Source organism: Falco peregrinus, chromosome 5 (genome assembly GCF_023634155.1).
Source record: "Falco peregrinus isolate bFalPer1 chromosome 5, bFalPer1.pri, whole genome shotgun sequence".
NCBI classification, from domain to species: Eukaryota; Metazoa; Chordata; class Aves; order Falconiformes; family Falconidae; genus Falco; species Falco peregrinus.
This window is the reverse complement of record NC_073725.1, coordinates 57,192,900-57,202,108: the sequence shown is the minus strand read 5'-3', so window position 1 is coordinate 57,202,108 and position 9,209 is coordinate 57,192,900. Positions and strand designations below refer to the sequence as shown.

The window sequence follows — 9,209 nt, the reverse complement described above, 5'->3', positions numbered from 1 at the left end:
GAACTGAATGGAGCATGACAATACTGTTCTCCTCTTCATGCTCAGTGCTGCAATTGCCTTCTAAGACAAAACAATGCATGATCCTTAGATCTGTGGTATCTCCCAACCACTGTCCGTCACTTATATAAGTGGCTTCCTCTTTCTGTTCCTGCAGATTTTAGGGCCACATCACATAAGCTGATCATTCCACCCCACAACTTCTTTCTTGCTTCATTAATATGGGTTAATGTTAATGTACTTTGCTGGTTGGTAGATCTTATCTGTGCCCCATATATAAGAAAAGGGAGAGGGCCTGCCCATTACATATTAGGTTTGTTCTTGTCTCTGTCTCATTTTGAAGAGCAGGACATTTGAGAGATATAGATGCTCTGTTAACAGCAGTGATGCTAGGAGGGAGTCTTTATTATTTATTGTACTGTCACAGCATTCTGACAATAAGTATCAAATGGGTACACTGCTGTAGTAGCACAACTGGTGACTAACGCGGTTTTAAAAGCATAAATGCTCCTTCACAGCTTATTTTTAAGATATTCAAAAAGCAAAGTCAGAGCTTGCTGACTTGTTATGTTAAAACTCTCATCAGCCCAAGAGCACAGCATTAGTGCTAAAAGTTCTGTCTTCAGTGAGAAAATGTAAATAATTTGAAGTGTGAGAGATTGAGGAAAGAACTGATTCACCTTTCTAAAACTCATCTCATTATCATCTGGCTTTTCTAGTTATCTAATTTCTTTGGCTTGAATCTTAGCCCAAATTCTTCTTAGGCAAGTTCTGCTACTCTAACAAGATCTAACTGGCCTGATTCACAGAAGGGTGTAAAGCCTGTCATCAACCAAACTAGTTTTGATTTAGCTTCGTGAAAAAAAATGTCCCTTTCAGCTACAGGATCTAATGGCTTAAGAACTTGTCATTTTGGTGGCTTTAGCAGCAGCATCTGTGGTTGCCCCAGAACTCTTGGTCACTGGGTATCTTCCAGACTTAAGGACTCATGCAACTGTGTTCAAAGTGTCACTACACATCAGTGCACCATTATACAACACCATGAATCTAAACCTTCTCAAAATCCTCATTATCAATAAATCTGAGTATCCTAAGGTTTTTCATACATAATCAATCCCTTAAATCAATCCCAGCTGCATCAACTCGGTGGTCTGACTAGCTAAGGAAACTTAAGGAAATAGCACTGAAAAGCTAAGCAATATGCCCTCTGGCACAGCCTGGCAAAACCTATAAATTCTGACATCTAGGCTGAAGTGACCCCATGCAGATGTTTTTCATCTGAATGTAAGTTCCTCCTACGGTCAATACAGAACTACTCAATACAGTTAGTGAGGCTGAGAGTTAGACGTGTTCAAAATACACTGATATAAATATCTTCAGGTGGTCTGAATAGCTTGCTGTATCAACTATGAGCAGGGTTCAGCTTGCTAACCATACGTGCTTACTGACAATTGTGATGGTCTGAGATACCAGACTTCCATGTCAGACTTCAGATAGGACAGGCTTTTTAGGAGACCTGCTTCTTCTTGGAGCAGGAGGCCAGGTAGAAAACTCCATGATGCCTAAAGTGGCATGTGAGGCCTGCATTTATGTAACTAAATCCCACATTAGTTCTCTACTGAGTATAAGGGGAGCTTAGACATCTGGCTCACATGGAGACACCTACACACTGAAACTCAAATTTAGGTGTCTTAATCTGTTGGCTGAATCCACCCCTTTACTTGGAGATTTCCTGAGCTGGCAGCTGCATTAGCATTATGTTTAAGAGGCCTCAATGGACATTTTTTCCATTTCCATTTCTAATCCACCTATGAGCACATTTATACTTTTGGCCTCTAAAATACACTTGCAGCAATTTACAGTTGTAACTCAGGAGAAAACATACTTTACTTTGTTCCTTTTAAATTAACTGCCTGAAAATTTCACTCAGAACATCTAAATCTTGTGCTGTAAGAAACACAAAATTCACTTTCTACGACAAGAGATTTTTATGCCATTATCACATTCCTTCATAGTCCTTTTCAAAGTTAAACCACTCAAGTGTATTTAAGTGTCTTTTTTTTTCTTTTTTTTCTTCTTTTCCTTTAAGGAAGCAATTCCATACCACCGATCAGCTCATTGCTTTTTTCTGTACCTTTCTTGGTACTTTAGGTAGAATTCCACACAATGTTCAAGATGTACAAGGACTCTGGGTTTTACAAGTATAAACAGTATCCCATTTCATTCTTTATTCCTATCCTAATGTACCTAACACCCTTTTTGCTTTTCACCCACTACAAAGCACAGAACTGATGTTTTCAATAGACTAGCCACAACAGCTCCATGGATTCTTTCATGAGTGCTCCTAATGTGCAATACATTAAAGGTATGTGGGATGAACTTGTTCTACAGCCTTTTCCTCAGTAGTGAGTAACAGTCTCTCTCTTCTATTCAGACACCTATTTTTGCAAAACTATTTAGAATATAATCTCTTTGAGATCTCCACCCACTGTCAAATTTGATGAATATGGCCCAAGATTTTGAAAGTATGCAAGGAGAGCAGATCTGATAAACCCATACACATATTTTCAGTTGTCATTTGACCTTTCTTTTGGAAATCAGGCAGAAAAACATGTTAAGTGATACGCAGCAAAAGTAACAGTAGGAAGGAAGAGTCCGAGAGCAACCACATAAATGTCCTGCTTCCTCAAATACTCCAAATAAACCATGCAGCACTTAGAAGGGCTTATTTACTCAATTCAAAACCATAATCACATAGTAACTGTGCCAGGGGATGTACAGGCTCTCACTTCAGTCAAGGACAGCCCATAGGCAAACTATTATAAACGGAAACCACTGAAACAAATGCAATTTATCCCAGGTATCAGAAGAACAGCTGAGTTTCCTCCGGTCTTCTCTATCACAGCTGGTCAACAATCTCTACACATTAGCTGGAGAAATTTGTTCTGAACAATTTGGATTTAGAAAAATAATATACATAAATTCTGTTTGGGTTTGGGGATATTCACCTCCTTTTTCACAAAATAGAAGACTCAATTTTAGAAATGAGACAGGATTTAAAGAGTATCTTTTTTTGTAGCTCAGTATCCCTTTCTCTTGTGTTGTTTCTGTGTCCAAGATGTGTCAACAACAGAAACATTTAATAAACGAAATTTCAGTGCTTGAGTACATACGGATCCCAAATTTTGACCACAAATCATATTGACAGGGTATTACTTTGGGTTATGACTTCCTGCCAGCACTTTTATATGAGTTCTTGTCCCTTGCTGTGAGCACATAGGAAGTGGGCCAATTAGTTAACATTAATGAGTTATCATAGGGTATATTAAGCAGTTGGGCTGGGCAGAGTATCATTATCAGGGATTTTGAGAAATTAAACATGTCTCAAAGATCTTACCGTAAATGACACTAAAATGTAGCATTTATTAATTCTGTTAATAAAATGATAATCCAAGCACCAGGGAAACTCTTTTCTGATAAGAACTAAAATAGGTACTTGGGTAGATTAAATACCTGGAATTACAAATTAGGCAAGAACTGGCCAAATTAGAAGGACTTCAAGGATAATGGTTCTGCAGAAAGCAGACAGAATATGTGCTGAGGTTGCTTTTACCTAAAAGATTATAACACATACCTCCAGTCCTCAGGCTAAATTATTATGACAGAGAGATCAAAGCTGCGTGTTAGCCATTATGCTAAATGGTAGCTGAAACAGGAATTATGAAAAGCTGGCTGATGGGGATGCTGACTATGTGGCTATCTCATTTAACTGCACGTTACTTTCATCTTGATCCCTGCTACCTCCTTGTCATCTGTCTACTAACCCCTCCACAGACTGTCACTCCTTTTTCCCTCACTGCAGCTTCTGATTATATATTTATTATCTTTTTGTCCTCTGTACTTTAATGCTGTAGCTACACCTTTTTGACAAGTTCTGTATTCTGCTCTGTTTGTGTTATTATAAAGCACCTTGTCATAACCTCTGGACACCGGGGGCAACATCCACCAAAGAACAGGCTCAGGTGCGTCACCTCTGTTTAATTTCTGCTTTACTAAAATAAAATCTGCCATCTTCAAAGTGCCACTCAGCAGCTTAAGTTCTGTATCTGGGTATTCACAAAAAAGCTCCTAGTCCTGAAATCTGCCATCTTTGAAGTGTCACTCAGCATCCTTAGTTCTGTATCTAGGTATTCACAAAAAAGCTCCTAGTCCTGTCTATGCTGACCAAATCTGACACTTCTCTGTTGTTCTTAAACCTCACCAGGGTTTACAAACCCAACATGCCTTCCAGTTTCAGCTCTCCGTCCCAAAAGGACACCTGCCAAGTCAGGTCCCACACAAAGCTGTATCAGTGGTGAAGTTACCTCACCACCCTTTTGTCTAGTAAGTCAGCTGCTAGATCACTTACTGTGGGTAGAAAAGATGTGAGGATTCAACGTGCCTCTCTAGGAGACGTAAACTCATCACTACAGATGCACATTAACTGCCAAGCTCAGGTTATTTTAGGGTAGTTGTGGTTGTTTTCCCTCAACTATCTCCCCCTTCCTGCTGAAGAAACCAGTCCTCCAAATTCCAGACAGCTGCTCAAACTACACGGTGAGGAAAAGAGTGCTGGTTGACCCAGATATCCTCTATCTGCCTGATCCACACCTCATTTCTCCCCTTCAAAGCCCCCAAACAAGTACTTCCAAAGGCCATTTAAAATCATAAAGGCCAGAGCAGATACCTCCCTGAGGGACTGGAAAGGCCTTTAGTCTTCACCTGTGAGCTGCAAGGGAACTTGCAAGCCTGGTGGGATAGGCAGATGCGCAGAAGCTGTGAGGGGGGAGGGGGGCTGAAGGCCGCACGCCCACAGCCCTCCAGCCCTGAATTCCCCCCGTAGCTTCATTGCCGCGTACTGCTCAGCAGAAAGCGGGCAGGCAGATGCCCCACTGCTCTCCCGCCTCACAGCTCGCCATCTTCTCAGGCTCTCTCGGCCCCGCCTGTCATGGCGGCCGCGCCCCGGCCCCCTCACGTGACGGCGCCGGCCGGGGAGGGAGCAGTCACGTGGCGCCAGCGCCGCGCGCGAGCGGTGCGCGCTGCCGCCGCCGCCGCTGAGGGCACGGGGCGGGCGGAGGGGGGATGCCGCCGCCACCGCGGTGAGTGCGGGGGTGGTGGCTCCGGGGCGGTGAGCGATAGGGTCGGTGGCGGCGGTGTGAGGGGAGACATCCCCGGCGGGGGAACCGGCGGCGGCGTGAGGAGTAGCTCCGGGGTCGGGGGAGTGGGGGACGGGGCCGGCGGCGGCGTGAGGGGCAGCCGCGGGGCGGTGAGGGACGGGGCCGGCGGCGGCGTGAGGGGCAGCCCCGGGGGCGGTGTGAGGGACGGGGCCGTGAGGGACGGGGCCGGCGGCGGCGTGAGAGGCAGCCGCGGGGCGGTGAGGGACGGGGCCGGCGGCGGCGTGAGGGGCAGCCCCGGGGGCGGTGTGAGGGACGGGCCCGTGAGGGACGGGGCCGGCGGCGGCCGTTTTCCCGCCCACCCTGAGGGACCCGCGGGAGCCTGTCCTGGGAGCAGCGATTCCCGTTTCCTGCCGCCCCTCCTCGGGACGGCCAGCGGTCAGGCTCGGGGGTTCTCCCCTTCTGGCTAATATGAACCGTGTTACAGCGGGCAGGTTACGCGTGGTGGGGTGGCTGGGTGAGCCAGCCGCGTGGTGAGGGCTGTTAGTTTTCATCTGACTAGCAGATGAGACCGTGGGGCTGGTGTGGGTTGTGCTACGTAGGATGGAAGACAACGTAGTTAATATTTTTTTTTTTAGTTTTTAAATGCATGTGAAGGAGCAGCAGCAACAGCCCGCCTGCAGGTACACTGAAACTATGCAACTGTCAGCCCCAAACGTGAGGATTTTGCATGTTAGTTTTGCTGGCGCTGCTGCTTTCATTGATTCATTTGCAGGGTGACGGCAGTAGTTGCTTTTTGGAGGACTGCTTGACTCTGTGGCGTATTAAAGCTTTCTTATCTTGATGACTGCAAAATTTATTTTTAAAGCGTTTCTCCTTTTTTTGTTCCTGTGGCTTTTTGTATATAATTTGCAACATTTGAGGCTCCCTTTTCCTCTTAGCAAATACGTCTTGTTCAGCATTCTCCAGCCCTTCTAGTCAGTTCTCATTGCCATGTGGTATTTTTCTTTTTTTGTGTGTTAAAGCCTGTAAGAAATACTACAACAGAAAATACTCTTAGCAAATTAACCGTCTCCAAGTTACTTGCAAGGTGAAAAGGTTCTCTAGTCCCTTGTTTGCATGAAAGCAGAGCTGAGCAAACAACCAAAAGCTCTGTGCTGCTGGTAGCAGGGGGCCCAGCAGGTCAAATTCTTCTCTGCTGTGGTGTGGCACTGGAAGCAAACACTGCGTTCAGAAGCTTCCTTTCCAGATAGCTCTTTCACCTTCATTTGCTTCTTCACAGGTGTCAGCCTTAAAACTGCTGTTGAGACTAATTAATACACTAATGCTGCCTAGTATAGCATCTTTCCCAAACTGCATCCTGACTTGTTTTCAATATTGGTTGCAGGGCAATGGCAGTAGACCTTACAGAACTTTATCGTATAACTAGATAAAAAGTGCAGCCCCTACTCGTCCAAAGAAAAAGGGTATCTCATGACCTGGCTTTGTTGCTGCTTATAAACAATCTGTGCTTTATCTGTTTGGTCCAGTGTATTTTGAGTATTGCTTTCTGTTTGAAGGAATATTGAAATCTCTTAATGCCGGTACGGTAATTATGCAGGTGAGCAGCAGCATCAGCACTCTCCCAATATGTTTTTTCCCCCCTTTTTCTCTGGAAAATGTATTTCAACATGAGATTAAATCTCTTCTTTCTTAGAAAGAAAGTCTGTAAGTGACATTAAATATTCGCAAACTCTTTCTGATCTAGCATCTACTTTTTTATTTTAATTCCTTTTATATAGATCTCATCTTAATAGGAAAATGTTCCCAGACATCTCTGGTTAGCTTAAGCTGATTCAAGTGCAGTCTATGCCCAGGAAAGGATGATACCAACCTCTCCCTGACAGTATGTTTCTGCCCTGCTACCCTGTAGGCAACCTCTGCATATGTGAAATAGTCCAGCTGGGATTCCTAGACCTCATTTTAGAACAGCATAAACGTCCAGGTGGTTCCAGATAAGAGGCTTTTGATTAACAAGCAATTGAACTCCCCCATTATAACTGTCTCTGAAGAACTGCATGCCTTCTGCATAAGCTTTTCCTCATCTCTGAGTAAGATAAGCTCCTGCAGAGTTTTAGGGGCTTTTCTGCAGCAGCGAAGGCAAGAACTAACACTGCAGCTCTAATGAGACTTCCATCTCTCAACCTCAGAAGAGGAAGCCAGCAGGCTAAGTGACATGTATTCTGGTTTAAGAAATTCTGACTGCAGATTTCAGGGCTGGTTGCCTGTCTTCTGCTATCTGATCATTTTGCCTCAGAGGATGCAAATCAATACTCCATTATGCATAGGAGTAAAACTGGAAAGAGTTCCTGATAAGCTGCAGTGGAGTAGCTGTTTATAAGAATGGGTGAATCTCTTCATCATTTTCATAGTGATGTAAAATAACAGTAGGTGTGATTCAAACGTTTTAGGAGGAAGAAAGCCCTGAAACAGCATGGCAAGAGAAATAAAGATGAATTATTAGTATTTTGAAATGTTGTCTATGCAAAACATGCTTTCTCATAGTAAATGCTAGAAAAGCCAAATTTTTAGTGGTAGTTACAGGGCATGTGTGTGGAACAGGGCAAACTACGGGTCAGATGGATGAGATTAGAAGTATCTGAGCAGATAGTAAAAGTGGGGATTTTGGATCTTCTAACAAGAAAGAATAGGGAACTGTGGGGGTGAAAAGAACAGAGGGAGGATCATTTTTATGTTAGTTACGTTACCTTGGAAGGTGCTGTAAAAAAGTTGTGGTCTGAGCAGCTGGCAGGCTGAGTTTGGCAGTGTGGCAGCTGTGTGTTGATTACTGAAGCAGAGAAGTAAGGAGAGACTTCCAGCTGAAGGGAAAAGGTAAAATTTTGAAAAAAATACCATCATTCCTTTCTGTGACAGTTAAGTTCATCAACTTCTTTAACACTTCCATCTGTCTGGCTAGGTAATACTACAGTTACAGGTATCTCTAAAATAATTTTCTTTAGTGCCATTCATTTTGGAGAAGTGCTGCATTATGTTGCTTGCTGTTGAAGAGCAAAAGTAGGTTTGTATATTTCAAGTGCAGAAACTAATTTGTTTATTTTTTCTTAAAAAATGTTACAGAGGTTAAGGCTATTTCAATCCTTGTTAGAGTGTGGGAGGTAGATAAATTGTCTTGATTCTTATCTAATTTTTCTTTTCAAAACATATGGTGGGTTATGGAGATGAATGCATCTGTTGTTGCAGCTACTGTGTTAATGTAGAAAATACTGTCAGTACAAAGGCCTCAGCTGTTTAAACCAGTGTTTAGCAGCATGAGTAAATGCATTTGTTAGGCTCATTTTGTGTAAGAGTTAATAGTATACGGCACATCCTTCAGCTGTGCTCTAGCATGTTTCTTGTGTGAGTCAGTGTTGTGTAATAGTTAGTATAAGTACTTTATTTGAAAACTGTGACAAAAAGGGGGGGAATTAGGAAGCTGATCATAATGTTTCAATCATATGTTGACTTCAAGTATTTTAAGTTTCAGATATTTTGTTGTATGAACTTCTGAATGCTTTCCCTGAGAACTGGAAATATGTGAAGTCTGTAGGTTAAACAACTGACGGTGTTATTGAAACGTAGAGTATGGATTGAAGTGCCTGTAAGAATGATGTGCTGTATCTCAGCCCTTTCTTGTGCAGTCTAGGGTTTTGGCAGCCAGATAGTTTGTATGTTTGAAACTGGAGTACAGTGGTTAGGGGTGACTCAACTTTTCCACTGTTTACACTAGTTAGAAACCCCTAATGCAAGGAACCTCAGCACTTCATACTGCGTGCGTTATGCTGTGTAGAATGAGCAAGAAATAGGTGTGCAGGCTAGGGACAAGTCCAGACCCCACTACCCCGTGCTGCTTACAGGTAGGTACCTGGATGTCTTTGCTGGCTTTAAGTTCAGTTTGGAGCAGGTGAGCCACTGTGGTTTTCTCTCTCACAGCAGCAATGGCATTGCAAGTTCAGCATTTCTGAGACTGCAGGTTTGCTGTGACTGACAAGTTGTACATTTATCAGCTGTGCTACAGTGAGT

The 9,209-nt window shown here is 43.5% G+C and overlaps 1 protein-coding gene across 3 annotated transcripts in view; it reads left to right on the top strand.

Moving 5' to 3' along the window:
* The first annotated feature begins 5,024 nt into the window (after positions 1-5,024).
* Positions 5,025-9,209, top strand: part of GALNT11 (polypeptide N-acetylgalactosaminyltransferase 11) — a 56,603-nt gene continuing 52,418 nt past the window's right edge. For 2 of the 3 annotated variants that reach the window (XM_055803587.1, XM_055803585.1), the window contains exon 1: positions 5,813-5,833. The gene's annotated coding sequence lies outside the window, so the exon portion shown is untranslated. Of the gene's footprint in view, positions 5,136-5,812; positions 5,834-9,209 lie in introns of those variants that run through there. The other variant, XM_055803586.1, reaches the window with a different exon arrangement.